The sequence below is a fragment of the Sander lucioperca genome, chromosome 4 (genome assembly GCF_008315115.2).
Source record: "Sander lucioperca isolate FBNREF2018 chromosome 4, SLUC_FBN_1.2, whole genome shotgun sequence".
Taxonomy (NCBI): Eukaryota; Metazoa; Chordata; class Actinopteri; order Perciformes; family Percidae; genus Sander; species Sander lucioperca.
This window is the reverse complement of record NC_050176.1, coordinates 20,273,120-20,290,425: the sequence shown is the minus strand read 5'-3', so window position 1 is coordinate 20,290,425 and position 17,306 is coordinate 20,273,120. Positions and strand designations below refer to the sequence as shown.

General features: G+C 39.8%; 1 protein-coding gene across 18 annotated transcripts in view; it reads left to right on the top strand.

Moving 5' to 3' along the window:
- The window catches only part of sorbs2a (sorbin and SH3 domain containing 2a), a 67,608-nt gene that overhangs the window by 6,343 nt on the left and 43,959 nt on the right, over positions 1 to 17,306 (top strand). For 5 of the 18 annotated variants that reach the window (XM_036000957.1, XM_036000959.1, XM_036000956.1 and 2 more), the window contains exons 1-2: positions 9,193 to 9,719; positions 16,614 to 16,798. The gene's annotated coding sequence lies outside the window, so the exon portion shown is untranslated. Of the gene's footprint in view, positions 1 to 9,192; positions 9,720 to 16,613; positions 16,799 to 17,306 lie in introns of those variants that run through there. The other 13 variants (XM_036000961.1, XM_036000962.1, XM_036000960.1 and 10 more) reach the window with 7 other exon arrangements.

Here is a 17,306-nt window from a genome sequence, read left to right as displayed (position 1 = left end):
ACAGATACAATAAAGGACTAATCGTCGATTTGTTTTCACAAAACTATGTCAGACAGATGTTTATTCAAATTCATTCATTCATTTTTTAAGATATAGTTTGTGGTATTGTTTTACTGTCGTTGATTTATATGGTAAATGTGTTGCTCTTAGTAGTGTATCCACCTCCTCTACTTTTGTTGTCTTGGGATATTTACTTGGGACATTTAGTTCAAACTAAGAGAACAATTTCTTTGAAAAGGTTAGATGAATTGCAAGGTGTAGTCAAAAAGACAACAACGAAATAAATAATTGACAAAGAAACGAAGAACAATTATTATAAGAAGACACTGTTACATGATAACAACCTGATTCTTTGAATACAACGTCAAGACTCCACATGTGTGTATTTTCTCACAGAACACCTGATAGTGTTAACCTCAAAGGTTCAAAGACATTTTCATGTGACACAGTCTGAGCCAGCTGGCATATCCACTAGTTGACTGGCATCACATCCTCTTGATGATGCTCTTACTCTCGGTCATGTCACTTTTCATTGTTCCCTACATACTCTTTGCCTCTGTACACACTCTCATTTCACTCTCTCATCCATTGTGTTCTTGTTCAGTTTTCTTCTCTCACCAGCTGTTTTTCCTCGTCTTTATGTTTATATATATATATATATATATGTATATATAATTTTTTCTACATTGGTTATGATTCATCTTCCCTTCTGCTCTTCTGGTGAGCATTCTGGCAGACATCGCATCAGCATCCAGCTACGCAACATTTCATCAGCCACAACACCACTTATCAATCCACTCAGCAGTCACACAGGAGAGGCCTGGTTTACCAACATCAGTAAAGGGTATTGAGATGGATGAAGTGCCGAGTAATATTAGAAATGTGTTTCAAAGAGAGTACTATCAGCAATTGTGTTTGGAAGACACACGTGGGAAACACTTTGCATACCAAGTGTAAGTCGCTCTGCCTTCGCTCCATGCCCCGATAAGGAAAAGCAGAGAGGTGTATGAGGTTATGAGCTCCAAGAGTCAGATTAGATGTTTCAATATCAGGGTTGCGTTATTAATGGATCATACTTTATGTAGTATGAATACTCAATAAAGCCTAGTGGAAACAACAGCCATAGCAGCTCTATGAGGCTGTACTAGGGCATATATGTGCTACTATATAAGCTAAATGCAGGTATGATGTTTACCATCTTAGTTTAGTGTGTTAGCATGCTTACATTTTCTAATTAGCTTGGACACAACGTAAAGCTGAGGATGTTGAGAATGTCATACATTTTTGCAACTATTTGGTCATAAAATAAAGTATTGGACACATTAAAATTTTGGCCTTGATGATTATTAGTTGTCGCAGTTGTTACAGTTCATCCTGAAAGGGGCATGACTGTCTCAACCAAATTTCATGGCAATCCATACAGGAATTGTTGAGACATTTCACATAAAACCGAATGGAGGCACCAGAGGAAAAGTCATGGGATCATCAACGTTATTAGACTTCATCCTCTGGGAAACATGAATGTCTGTACCAAATGTAAAGGCAATCCAGTATTTGTTGAGATATGTCTGTATGCAACAGTGTGTATCCCTAATATATTGGGGAGGTTTAAAAGCATGTGTGGAATGTTGTAAAAGATTACATCTGGCAGACAGTAAAATGTTTGGTTATACATTTTTTTTTATCAAGCATACAATTTGAATTTATTGCAAGACGGATTTCATTTTAAATGAAAATATAATTGGCACGTAAGAGTCCTTGAGCCTGACACATTTGCTGTTTCAGAAAATTAAGTTTTATCACCTAGTGTAGCTTCACACTACAGGAAATTACACAAGAGTGAGATAGGCAGAGAAATTAGCACTCTGGTTGCCTAAAAGCATCCTCATCTCCCGCTGATGTAATTACAGTGTTTGCCTCATTATACAACTACAGCCTCTGTTGGTGTGAGCTGCCCCTGAATGTGCGACAGCTGCTGACTTCTCACTTGAAGGGAGAAAAACAGCAAGGCATGCCATACTGTGCTGTGCAGATGTGCTGAATGTGAAATATTGTCACTAGTTATGTCAGCTTGAAAACCTATTTTACATAGACAACAAAGTCTGTGTCTGCTTTACATGCAAGTGGTTTTAGCTATGCCACTTAGTTTCTGTTTTTTTGGACATGACTTTGAGAAGTTTTTAATTTTGTGTCTGCATGCATTAATGATTTTTGGCCACTTGAGGGCAGAAATAATCTGAAAAATACAAATCCCACATACTATCACTCTGTTTTGGTGAGAGAAATATGTCTCGCTAGCTGTTTACCTTTCTTCATCAGCTACTTTGTCTGTCTGTACATTGGTGCTGGGCAGGTGGGCATATTAGAGTTTTTTCAGCAAAAAACAGCTGGCAGCTGTGCCTGTTGTCACTGGAAACAGGGATTTATGAGAATGGAATTTGGGGCATATAAAACCAAAACAATGAGCTAAAAGGCGCTAAAAGGCTCTGTAGCACTGCAGAGTCTGGTGATAATTCTCTCTAACTTTGTCACTATGAGCGACCATTTATATATTGCACATGTAATCTGATACATTGTTATTATAGACAATATTGATGAGTGGAGCTTTAAAACAACCACTTCAGGCAGACCACTGGTAGACTCTGTCAGTAACATTTATACAATACAATACAGACAAATAGATGTATGACAAATATTACAGAAGACTGATTTGCCTCCTTTCTTTGCCCCCAGTCTCACCCTTTCAAACATCCTCAGCACTATTGAATTACCAGTAATTGAAAGGTATTACAAAACAGTGGTTGCCTTAAACACACATTTACAGTAGAGTACATAAAGTTACATCATTTATTAGATGATATTAATGGTTGTTTGAGTCTGTCATCCATCAGTTGGTCTTTTTCAGACTGCTGTTGCAAAACGTTATTTACATTTCAGTTAATTCAAGTGATAAGAAGTATAGAAATAACCACACCAGTAGGATTCATGGCCAGCATTTCATCTCAATATACTTGTCATTCATATTGTGTTGCTGTTATGCAGCTTTGGTTTATCCTCTGTCAGCTACAGATGTTACAGACATAAACAGGAAACGAACAGTTTAATTAATTTTTGGAACTATCTTCATTTTGAAAGACTCACTGAAGTCATAATATGCATTGTCACGCAGTGAAGATTCCCATGAGGTAATCATGTCTAGACAGGTAATGATGATGTCAACATGTATAAGCTACAGGAGAATTTAGCCTATGACTCTTATCTTGCATCTCTGCTATTCTATGTCCTTCACTGTCATTTATTATTCTGTTATCCTTCATCTTCTCTCTTCCACCATTTGTATCTGTTCTGTCATGTCAGCTTTTCCCCAACATCCATCATAACAATGCAGTGCCAGCTTTTATGTACAAAATGAAGATCCATGAGTGACACTGGCACTTTCACTCAGCTATGTTGTTTCTTTTTGATTGATAGAGCACAGCAGGACAGGCAGAGGCCAGGGCAAGTTTTGGGTTAGATGAACTGCAATTTGTATTTTAGTGGTTGAGTGATGGTTGGTTGACAGAATTCAGCATTTTGTACTTTTCACTCCATTGTAATGTAGTGATTGACCCTTGCATGAGCCAATGATACTTATCATGATCATAGACGTCTGACTAACAGGAATGAATGCAGTGAAAAAGAGTCTAATAGAAAATCTAACACTACATCACTACTATACTACTACATCAGCAGCTTTATTTTTCTCACAGATTTGCTTAGGCATTTCACCTGGTCAGCTCTCAGACATCAAAGCAAGGCTGAAATATAAGTGAAAGTGGCATGATGTCATTGCCAGACAATGTCCTCATGCACTCATATGCCATCCACTCATTCAGCACCACTGTGCCACTTTAACATTGGCCAGACGAGTGAACCTCAGTATCAGCTGTTCCAAATGTAGATCTCTTTGGAAAGCATCAGTGGAAAGATGTGAGCGAGTGCCACTGCTCAGATAAAAGAGTTATTTTCTCACAAGATCCATGTGCCAGCCTGCGCTCCTTTTATTATGGGCTATTCTAAGTGAAGGCAGGAGGGGTGGTGGTTATATATGTTAAGGTTTGGATATTAGATAATTGCAGGCATGATGTGGATGAGGATAAGAAGCCGTGGCCATAAAAGCTTGACACATGCTTGATTATGTCACGCCCTCTAAGATAAGGTTCATGTTGCCATCCTAAAAGGGAAATACTAAAGTATAATGGAAAGCATTATTGCACATTTGCATCTGAAGGTCTGGCACAGATAGAGATACTTTGTAAGGATTGCAATGTAGTGCTTTCTTGACCATGGCCAGCTTCAGTATAGCTTTTATCCGAGGCCAGCTTTCGGATCTTCAACTCACGTCAACACTTGACTCCGCTAGATGAATTGTGCACACTGGTGGCTCCTCTACTACCTATGCTTAAAGCCCATTCTGGGCTCTCAGAGGGGGTTGGTACAAATTCCTGTGACTATATGTAGTGACACAGTCCAGGAGTCCTTGCTATCTTGGTTGTCTATTTAGCTACACAAGTGGCATGGCTCTATGGATGTTAATGTTAATGTCAGTGTTCAGTCAGTTGGTCTGTTGTTTGTTCTTCACTTTGGTCCAGACTGAATTATTTAACTATTGGATGGTTTTACCATTATATTTTATAAAGACATTCATGGCCCAGAGAGGTTGAAGCCTAATTACTTCTGTCCCCTTACTTTTACTCTAGCGCCACCATGAGGGTAACATTGTTTTTTTCTTTAATGTCTTTGCAATCAGGGGTGGATATAGTATTTTTCTAAATCAGGCGCCCTACTTTCCACAGTAGCACTCCCCACCACCACCACCAACCCCTAAGGGAAATTTGACTATAAACACGTAATTTCCTGACTTTTTATGCATGTAAATAAACCCCAACACCTTCCCAACAGCAAATCAAATTAGAACAAAATTGTCTTGAAAAGGTGAATACAAAATTCCAGCGCTAGACAACAATGGTATTTATTTGGGAAGACAAGTCCAAAAAGTACAACATTTTGGTGAGTCCTTAACTTTTCAATACTTTCATTAATGACTAAATACCAACAAGTCATCCAAACCATATGACCACATAGGTCGTTTGATCCTACCCTCTAATACGACCCATAGGAGTTTAATAAGTCAGCGCCCCTAGTGGTGGAAGGAAATGCGACCCACAGGAGCCATTTATGTCCTCATACCTAAACGTAACAGCCGCGGTTTTGAACATTGTGAAACAATCGCAGTTTGGTTAGGTTTAGGCTACAAAACTGCTTAGTTAAGTTTAGAAAAAGGTTGTGGTTTGGGTTAAAATCAGTACATTTGTTACTTCACCTTTCGGAGGAGTCTCCTAAATACCGGCAAAATGAATGTAATTCTTATCAGCCATAGCTGTACATTGTGTTATGTGATAATTAGCAAATGTTAGCATAACTGGCATGAACTTGCAGTAGTAAACATTAACCTGCTTATTATCAGCATGTTAGCATTGTCATTGTGAGCATGTTAGCATGCTGCCTAAGTAAAGCCTCCCAGAGAAGCATGCATGGCTGTATACACTTTCACTCAGCCGAATACACAATCACTGTTGTTACACGCAGAAGAAAATAGACTTAAGTGTAAAAATGACGCAGGTTCTGGTTACGCGCATATATAGCGCAGTGAAATGCAAGCTGTTACACAGCCTATGTAGACAGCTGTATTGATGAAAATAGAAGCAAATCTATTCGGTGTGTGAGATGGATGATGGAAAAACACGGCTGAAACACCTCCCGTGTGGACATGCCATTAGTCTTGTTCTGTAATGCGTCGTAACGTCTTAAGCTCCACCCTAGCAAGCCTGCACCTGTATAACCAATGGACCACTGCATACCAGACATAATGTATTGTCATCATCCTCCCTGGACCCGTCAGAATGGCTTGCTAAGAGTATTCCTGTGGATAACATACCACCTATTAAAAGGCACCTACTTGACAACAGTAAGATTCAGTAAGGGCTGCCTATGAGCTAGTGGTAAAAGACGAAACACATGCATGCACGCGTTTACACACACACACACACACACACACACACACACACACACACACACACACACACACACACACACACACACACACACACACACACAGATGTGGTCTCGCTGACACTTCAGAAAGGTCAGCTATCAATAACAGTCTAAATTTGTACACCTTTAATGTTGACAGAAGAAAGGGCTGGTAACACTTTACAATAAGGTACACAAAAAAATAGGTAGTTACTGTTTTTGAAAGGGTAGTTACTGTTTTTCAGAAGGGTAGTTACCCTTTTTCAGCCCTTCTGAAAAACAGTAACTACCCTTCTGAAAAAGGGTAACTACCCTTCTGAAAAACAGTAACTACCCTTCTGAAAAACAGTAACTACCCTTCTGAAAAAGGGTAACTACCCTTCTGAAAAACAGTAACTACCCTTCTGAAAAAGGGTAACTAATCATTCGTTACCCTTCTGAAAAAGGGTAACTACCTTTCTGAAAAATTGTAACTACCCTTTCAAAAACAGTAACTACCTATTTTTTTGTGTACCTTATTGTAAAGTGTTACCAAAGGGCTCTTTATGCATGTGTGGACAACAAAATAACACTGCAGCTTTAAAAACGGTTGATTAGTTATTTGTTGTCAATGGAACTTAAAGTATTATTCATATCCAAAAGGACATGTTAATAAGTCACACTAAGTTCCCTCACCTTGCAGCAATAAAGTAAAACGTGGTCAGTAAAATTCACTGTACTAAATCAACTGACAGGAAAATCAATTAGAAACATAATTAGAGTGAAGGGTTTTTACACATAAAACCAGGTAATCTACAGATCTAAAAGCACTACATCAAATATTTTTTCAGCAAACAATGTTGTTCATCAATTTAATTCCGTGCAAGTGGTTTCATTATTAGGATTTACATAAAGCAATGCAAGTGATGCTGCTGTTTAGTTGATGATACGAACTAGCTTTGCATAATCGCAAAGCTATTAGGAACACGAATAGGTGAACAAGAGGTGACACTATTGCGAAAGCTCAAAAGGGATTGTATTTGTCAGACTTATTTACATAAGAATGGATGCATTCCTTATGTGACATTTTCATACAGTGAAAGGGTCACATCTTTGCTCTGTGTATGATTCCATATCAACTCACTAGACCAGTGGTTCCCAACCTTTTTTCCTTGGTGCCCCCCCTACTCATGTCTAAGAAAAGTTGAGCCCCCCCTGAAACCGAAGTTGAGGTAACTCTAGAGATAGAGCCTTACTTTCTTTTTTGATATAGAGGAGTTATCAGCACTTTTACGTTTCTCCGCCATGTTTCATTCATAAAATAGTGATGCCGTGGCGGCAGGAAAAACGAGAATGATAGCAGCTAGCAGCTGACCTGATGACAGCAAGGGTCACAGGTTAAGAGGTCTCGGAGGTTTGGCCTACTAAGTAGCCTACCTACAATTTTAAGCGAGAACAAAAATATATAGTTTTTATGCAGACTTTTGTATTAATTATATATTCTAGTGTATTATCCTAATTTGGATATTTTTATTTTATTTTTATTTTTTATTTAATTTTTTTTTTTTTTTTTACCTCAACCTCAAACCAGATAAAGACTTGCGCCCCCCCCTGTGATCTTTGCCGCCCCCCTAAGGGGTGCCCGGACCCCAGGTTGGGAACCACTGCACTAGACCATTAACAGCCCTTAAGGTTTTAAGAACTCATGAGCAATAGGGCTATTGCTTTTTTTTCTCCAAATCTACAGATCTATGTCTCTGATGTTGCACTGAGACTTCACATTTGTATTAATAACTGCAAAATGGATAGATATATTTTGTTTCTGTTTCTGCTACACCAAAATCGACACAGATGACTGATACAATTTCATTTGAAACATGCAAAACAATGCATTGAATGTAAAAGGCCATGTTTTCTACCATGGTCACAGGATACCCAGCATTGACTATAAAGGGCTACCATCCCGTCTGTAAATAATTTAACAGCTTGGCGTGTTTGTGTGTGTGACAGAGAGGGAGAATTCCTCAGTTAAGCCATCAAAAATCAAGACACGGTCCAGTTGCTTTGCTTAATGAAGACAGAGTTGAAACAAATAGAGTATTGTTACAGGGCAACACTTAAAGAGACAAAACCATAATTCAACTTCTGGTGTTTACCCAGCAAGGGCTGAAGCAAAAATGTCAGTTTTAATTTAAAATGTGTGTTTAAAACCAACACCTTGCCAGTGATGATATACATCCACACCTATCAGAGTTTAACACGTTCCGATCATTGCAGGTTTTCGCTGCCACAAAATGATGTCAGCTCTCTGTCAACAACTGAAAAATCAACACTTGCATTGTTAACACTGAAACATTTGTTGTGTACATGCATCACAATGATTAATGGTTGGTACTAAGCTAACTAGAGAAACTAATTTATCCAAAATACCTCACAGCATTGTAGTTGTAGGCTACTGCAATGTTTAATCCTATCCTATTATTAAATCATATGATAATTCTGCAAAAATCTGCAAGGAACTCAAGCAATAACTTACCTTCGACAAACAAAATAAACTTTAGTAGTAGCTGTGGCTGTATTCTTGTTTAACCTAAATAAACTCTAGATAATCTCTAATCGGTTAGCCTACATTTTCATTATCTTCATGCACTGTAGAAGTGCCAGCTATGTGTATGCTTAATTTGGCCCATATGCAGATTTACTTGAGGTTTCTGTTTTCCAATTCTTTGCAAGAATTTGTAATCCAATCCACAAAACACAGGCCTACGTCAAACGGACGTCAAGCTATAACTTACTTGTCATTTATTAATAGCTCAACATATGTCTTCAAACGTTTTGATGACAACATGGTATGCTGCCAGGGAAACTATACATATTTTGGCACACATTTAGCTTTATTTCCAGCATGGGTCGGTGGATGACTTACTAATCCTGACTGTATTATGATCATGTTCTAGCCATTAACACACAGCATGTAGCCTCCATAAACTTTCTACTGCAAGTAGAAGATAAAGCAAAGTGGCACTTTACTGTTAGCAGTGAACTGCACAGGCAGGCCTCCAGTGTGTCCTCTGCCAGCACTGATTGAACCGCGGGCGTTGCCATGGCTACACGACGACCCAATGAGAAGCTCGCGGTAGACTGTTGCTGAATGAAAATAACAGAGGCCATTTTGCGCACGAAGCTACGGTATCATTCAATAATAATAAAAGTGGAAACAGGAGGAGGCAGGTTCAGTCCATTTTTGGATAGACGCGAGTGCTGGAGAGCCGGTAGAGTTGTGTAGAGTAGAGTTCGCGGTGCGAGTGCGACTGGCGCTTGTAGATAAAGAGAAGACATGCCGCGTCGCCTCTTCCTTAGATGTTTGTGTCGTGAAGAAAGGGGACAGACAGGGCAGCTTCACCGCATTGCTATCTGAGCCTGTGACCCCCGAGAGAGGGAGTTGCCTTTAGTTAGCTGACCGACACCGGCAACATCCATGCGCGTTGAAAACAGGTGTACAGTTTCATCACACGGACACCGCACTAGCTTCCGAGCCGCTGTAGCTCACTGCGTTTGTGTTTGTGTGTGGCTACTCCGATAAGGACTTCAGTCATTAGCACATGGAAGAGGCTGATAACCTGACGATATGTTGCGAATTAGTCGAATGAGGCGACACTCGTTTTAAGGTAGGTACACCGTATCAGCAGTGTTGTTGTCAAGGGACTATTATCTTACCCTCCGCGCCGCTTTTAGCAGCTGCAGAGGATCCAACCCAGAGCTATATTTTGTGCTTTGATGAGTTAAGCAGGCTAGTTTTAGTGTTTTACCGTGCGTTACAAGCATCAATAAACATGTAGTTGTAATCGGCGAGACTAGGACAAATAAATTCAGCTCATAGGATGCGGTAAGGTCGACTAAAGTGCATTCCAGTGGATTGCTTTTTTCCAGTGCATTAAAGGGAGATGCGGCCAGGGGTGGGAGGATGTTAAAGAAACCACAAACCACAACATTTAAGCTGTAGAAATATAGCTTTATATTAGTAAAAGCCTAAAGACCGTCAGCACGAGAGACGTAGGATATAATAACACACACGCTGCTTGATAGCAATAAGCATGAATTGAGATATCCATATTTAACCTACATCCCAAATGCTTAGGATAATCTCTATTGTTTGCTTGCACTTCTACAGCGCAGTACAGATTTTTTTGTGTAATAATGAAAACACTTATTTGTACAGTGACCTTAGTTTGGTCCGTTTATCTTCACCAATTAGACAACAGGACTCTGAGTTTTGTATTGGACCCTGTGGAGTTACTTATTTATCAAAACTAACCCACCATTACATCTGAACTAAGTTTACATCTGCTTGTTGCATTCACCTGCCATTAAATGTTTAAATCAGTCAGTCTCTTATCGAGAGTGCTTGGATGAATAGTCCTGAATAGTAGTGGCAGCAGTGTATTTTATGTCACATTTTAAGGCAGAGGTGTTGCCCATGTCATATCCTAGATTTGACAGAAAGCAGTAAGGAATAGTCAGCCCCTGTGTTTCTTTGGCGCTGCTTGCTAACTGATATAAAGGGATGATGTAATGAGGAAAAGAAAAAAGGGCAGCAGCATTGGATGGCAGCTGTGAGTCCAATTTGAATGCTGGGTGAACATTGTAACACTATCACTCCGGGAACCTCATACCACTCCCAGTGTGGCCTACCTGGCCTGTGTGTGTGAGTATTAGTGTGTAGGCTTCACTGGATGGTATCTTTGATGTAGTATTCTATGTATTTTTATGACTGCATACTTGTGTTTAGGGGAGAGGAAGCGGCACAGATGGAATATGACGAGCAACAGTTGGCTGCTTTCTGTCTCATGAGGGCCCGCTGCGCCAATAAACAGCCTCTCATAGAAGCTTAAATATACACACCTAATGGGGCGATCATAGCTTTTTGACTTGATTGATGGCCAATGAGCCAGAAAGTATGTCTCTGTTACATCTGCCAGTTTAGTTTTGTGTGTGTGTGTGTGTGTGTGTGTGTGTGTGTGTGTGTGTGTGTGGGGGTGGGTGTGTGTGTGTGTGTGGGAGAGAGGCTGAGAGAAGGAAAGGGGATCAAGGTAGGCCATTAGGGAATAGGAGACTGATACATTTTCTCCTGAAAGTACGGAATGTAACAGGGGGTTACTGTTATAGTTCACTTTATTTCTCTCGTGATCTCTTTCTGTCTCACACACGCGTACACACTCCTTTTAATTTTTCTTTGCCTGTTTATTTCTTTGTTTTGATGCCCTCTATTTTTGTGTCTTCATCATCCTTTTTCCCCTCTCTCTGCCCTTCTTCAGAGGCTGATGTCATGGCTCAAGTGGTGTGTGAAAAGCTTGCCTAATTCTTAGTCTCACTGATAATAGGGGCCGCTTGCAGGACATGCTTGTTCCCTGAGCTTTCTCATTGAACAAATATGTGCCTCTCATGTGCCACACAGTCTGGATTAGATGGACACACTGTACTGTGCACACATTTACAATGATCAGATGTGGAGGAATAACTGTTTTAGTGGCGGAGAAAGGAAAAAAGTATACACTGAAGAAAGTGCATATTATCATAAGCACATTGTTTGTGTGCACTTTCATTTAAAATATGTTTTAAAATTCAAAAAGAAATTATTTTAGACAACCAAAATCTCCTAAAGTGTGTAAGTTATACTGAAATGTTTGCAAAACGTGCCAAAAATAGCCATGTAGTACTATAGAATTTAGTTTGATATCTTAAACTCAAAAATATATAATTAATAAAATATGTAATGTAAAAAAAAATTTACTGGTGCATAAGGGGTGCAAGATATATGGACTCAATATCGTTATCGCAATATATCGAAAGTGTTGCAATAAGTATGCAATATTTAGTTTATTTTGTGGAGCGCTGCGTCCCGTCCATTGGCTGTGTGGCTTAGTTGTGTTTGATTTAGAGCTCGCTTCAAACAATGTAATGATATTGTTCCATTGGCCAGTTACCGTGCCACTTGCACGTTAGTGCACGTCAGCGCACGGGTCCACTACGTGACAAACTCTATGTAGCGTACCACGTGTGTGCATATTTCAACAAAGTGACAGTGAAAGTGAAGAAATAGATCATAGATTCAACGAATCAGAGAAGCGAAAGAAAAGTTGTGTCCTGTTCTCTTTATTTATTTTATACTGTACAACCAGTAAAACATGTCCTGTTCTGTAGACATGCTCGTTATTTATTTATTCATGTTGGACCAGTCTGTCATGACTGTCAGTTAAAATAAACCTTGTGTTGTAAGAAAACTTGTTGAATTTGGTATGAATCTATTTTGATGCGTTTTCCCGTAACTTTTGTAATTTTACATATATTTAAAACTATCGAAATAAATATCAATATCGCAATACATAATCGATATCGCAATATCACATTTTGTCAATATCGTGCAACCCTAATCTTTACGTTGACCTGTCATTCTCAGCCAGGCAGTTTCTTTATTTAGCCTGGCATGTAGGGCTGAACGATTTTTGAAAATAATCTAATTGAGTGTTTTTTTTTACAGTGCACAGAGAGGATCTGCCTCCAGCCCCTCCCCCTCGTGAAGTTGCGTGCTGCCGTGTGCACTTGTTCAGAGAGGCTATCGTTACGTTAGCATGCTGCTGGTGTCCTTGCCGTGGGATTAACTGTACTAATAAAACTGTTGAAACCCCGCGGCCACGCTGCTGTGAAAGCTCCCCGAACGTCATTTATCAGTCTGATTGTTACCCCTCTCAGTGGCACCTCCTCCACTCATATCTTTATAGCGGAGCTAGCTAACTGCTAACCGAAGCTAACCGAAGCTAACCGCTAATCAGAGCTAATCGTTGCCTACCGAGCTTTGAGTTCTGTGTGCCTGTTTTCACTGCATGTATGGACTCAAGCCCGAATAAAACCCTTAATTCTATTAAAATGGCTGTAAAAGTTTTAAACTACAACTCAGAGTTGTTTGAATGACAGAAATCTGCTCAAGGTACGACGTAGCGTTAGCATGCTAAGCTGATGCTTTCTCTGCGGAGTGCAGACTGATTTGCTCTCGCGTGTCATGTGACCAAATCGCAGCCTTTGCGATTAGGAAATCGCATTTTAACATCGCGATATTATCGCAAATGCAATTAATCGTTCAGCCCTACTGGCATGTAAACACTATTTACAGCCCGTGGATTTTAATGTATCCTTTTCAGTGGTCGTAAGAACAAACGCACAAGATAAAAAAGGATGAATTTTAGGATGAAGGCTCTAAGCAGTCAAGTATTAAAACATGCTTAAAACTACGCCTAATTAGCAACTCAACGCAAATGTATTAAGTAGTCCATCCTGCTATGGGAAAGGGTTAGACCTTGAGTACAGGTAGGTCAAATTTGCAAATGCAGTCTGCTCAGCTTTAGTCTAGATGATGTTAGACAAATGTTTAATGGAGAAACATGCATCATTCTAACCATATCATTTTTATCACTTCTGTGTATTTTAAACAAGACATGCAGCACAACGTTGTTTTTGCTGCTGTACTATGCAGCCCATCATAGATCAAACAATGGCTATTCTGGAAAGTCTTGATTAAAGCTTTAAGCATCTTTATAGTAGGAGTTGACTACAACAAGTAAAAAGGTATGAATACTTAAAATATTTAATGAGATTAAGTCAAATGTGTTACTTTGTGTGTTGTGCTGCAGAGCTTTAAGAGAGTTTCTGTGGGAATTTTCTTACTCAATGACTATGTATTTATTTTTTTTTTTTTATAAACCGTACTCTGTCAGGAATAAGATGCTCCTGTTTGACAACAGAGGCTTAAACCTTTCGAGATTATGGTTTGAAATGTATTATAAATTCATTCCATATTCATAATTGACATCTAAAAATTGTATCAGCGTGTAGCTCATGTTCTTCTGCTTCGTGTGCCGTTCCAAAGCAACCAAACGGTGGTACTGTCTCTATTGAGCAATATATTTGTGGATATATATTTTTCCTTTTTAGATCTGCTCCCAGGTTTAAGTGTTTTTGAGTAAGTGACACTTACTAATGTGTACATGTACAGTTCTCCTGCTTTTTATAACCTGCCGCTTACTTAACGGGGTATGGCAGAAGCTGATAATGAATTAGGTGTTGAAACTGTACGGGCGAGACCATGTCGACACGGCCACTGTAGTCCAGAGTGGCTCATAGGTCAAAGTGTCGGTGTGTTTGACTGTGAGTGTGTGTCAGTCGCTATAAAAATAGTTTGCTCTGGTACTTTAATGAGATCATTCCTAAGCTGCTGCTGTGTCATGTTGGTTTCAATTGTTTATTATAAATCATTCCTGCACATGCACAACTTCATAGGAGATGCTAATCAAAGTCACATTTTGTGTTGTCTTCCTGTCAACCTTGAAAAAAAAATCATCGTTTTTGACGCCAATTTTTTCAGTTTGTTTTTGCTTTTTCTGATGTTTTAAATTATAGAATTTTTCTTCTACACATTTTCAGCGCTTATCTCTACGGCCCATATTTTCTGATATAAAACAAAAATTAAAAACGGGGTCAATTTGACCCAAAGTCAACACAAGGGTTACGAGGGATCATCCAGAAGGGATCCAGAACTGTTAAATCACATCCATCAAACCTTTGGCGATGTTCGTTCAGGCGTTGATGGAGATCCTGTCTGTCACCTTTCGTCTCATGTGGGTTAAAGGATAACGTATGAAGTAAATAGATAATAAAAACCAGTACTTTATTGGTCTCCTGGGACTTTCCTGATTCTGGCCCCGAGGTTACGTCATTAGCACCTGTCAGTTGTCACCTTCTCACCATACCTCCGTGATCCTTGGCACGTGATCAGAAATGTCTGGGGGCCAGCTGCTGTTTGATCAAGTCTGCTGTCACACCAATCACCGTAGTGTGCCGAAACCACAAGGTCTGAAGCTCGGGGGTTTTGGATGGACACAGTTTGGGCTTTTTACATTACCACTTCATCATTGGCACGATGACAGTGGACATAGATAGTGTTGATCCAGGACATCTCAACTTAGGCAATCCACGTTTGATTTAAAGGTTGGCAACACGTTGACACTTGACTTGAGCGTGTTCATGAGTTTAGTATTTTACATTTGTTGATGTATATGTGATTTGCTTAAAACACTTGACCTAGCTAAACTAACACATTGTTTTTGTATACTCGCAATAATGGGTTTATTTAAGATGTAGACCGACACAAGCGATTGTTTGTTTTTAGTTATTGGCATGCCATCCTAAGAAATGCTTTGGACTAAGTAAGCTGATGTCACCTTACTGCTTCATCTAGGTAAATTGAAATTAGGCAGGGAAAACTCAACAGGAGGCAACATCACTAACTGTAATAGTCATAGTTGGAATATCTGTTTTTGTAGAGAAAAATAAGTCAGCAATCATATAAGCATTCCCTTGCTACCCATGGCGCTACATTACCATTTCTTTTGTAGTGAGTGCTGAACTCTTCCTGAACCCTACTACACAGCAATCTGTTAGATGCAGATTTTTGTGCCTGCTTTGTTTATTGTCGTATGGGTGTGTAGGGAGTAGGTGGAAGTGATCCAAATAGCATATTGCACAGTAGCTGCCTGGTTGGTTTTAGGTATCCAGGCTCCAAATATGAGATGCTAATAGCAGTAGTTACATCATCATTCTAGGAATAGCGGGGAGTCTGGGGTCTGGAGGTGCCTCTGGTTGACCTCTCTGCGGTGTATATTCAGCCTGTGTGTGTACGTGTGTGGTCATTTCCAAATATACATTCCCATATGGATTACACAGCAGTTTGATTATTAATGACACAGGTGAGTGGACACATAATTAGTCTGTATATATTTACAGCCTGATATGACACTGACTGCACATGGTTATTAGTGATAAAAACGAGCCAGTGTGTCTGCTTCTCCATGTTTCTGCGTGTGCATTTGCAAATCTCTGAGCGATTCCTCGCAGGCAATGAAAGTGTCAGCAACAGAAAATGAACGAAAGTCTCATGTGAGAACAATTTGACACCCCTGTCCATTTCCGTGTGGAGTAGTCCACTTGACATAGCCCCGCACTGACGACATTGGCTTCTGTGTGACATTAAAGCCCTGGAGGAGAGATGGGCGAGTGGAGGCTCTCTAACGCCCCTTTATGTCTGCTCACTCCTACTGACCTCCTAATCCTAGTTCATTCAACCATGCATATCTAGTCACAGGTGTACCTACCTGATGCATTCTAAACCATACAGTTACAATGTGCATGGCTGTGTTGGTGTTTTTACAGTATGCGAATGCGTGTATCGTTATAGTGAGTCTTTGTGTGCATATGTGTGTGTGCACACTGTGTGGTATGCATGCATGCAAACGTGTGCGTGTGGTAAAATAGAGATAAGTCAACCCTGTCACTTAGCCCCCACCGATCTACACTTGGGGGTAACTTTCCAGTCTCATAGACAAGCATGCCTGAGTCTGAAAATAGCCGTATCTGATCACTGCTTCACCCAAACAGGGAACTCTCTTTCCCTGTCACTCCCACTCTTTGGCTCTCTAACTTTCTCCTCGTTCTGTTGTCTCTGTGTTTCCCAGGCATTAAACGGGGGTACGATCTGGGAATAAAGCTCAACCGGGAGGAGAGACTTATGCCGAGCGGAGGGCAGAAGACGAAAAAGCAAATCCGAATATAAGAAGAGAAAGAGGGCAGGCACTTGGGCTCACGCCTCACCTATACCTGACTCTTCTTAGCAAGTCTCCAGTCTTTTGGTTTTATGACGGTAAGAGTTGAATTTCCTCTGCTTGATGGACTGTTGCACCTGCTCTCTGCCGGTTGAGAGGTCAGGCTTTTGGTAAATGTCACAAAAGATATTCAGACGAAAGGGTTGCGTTCCAACGGGAAATAATGTGCTCATGTGCATTTTCATGCCAAAACACACTATTTATTAAATTCCAGTTTTTGAAAATAGATTGAAGATTTAAATAATGGATTGACATATACAGGTTTAATTTACCTTCCTCGCTCCTGAAAGAGATTTTACTATGTTTCAATGCACATACAAACAGATCACATATTGCTGTCTACTCCTTTGTGATAATATGTCTACATTCCAAAACACAAAAACACACATTGATGCTTTAAAGGGATTGCAAATTAAAGAGGTCTGAATAGATTTTACAACCCAAACACCGAAAGGGAATTGTTTTTTTTATCTGCTCTGCCAAAACCACCAATTATAGACCGAGAGTAGAACATTTTTTCTTTTGTGACAGTGGACAGGGGAAGTG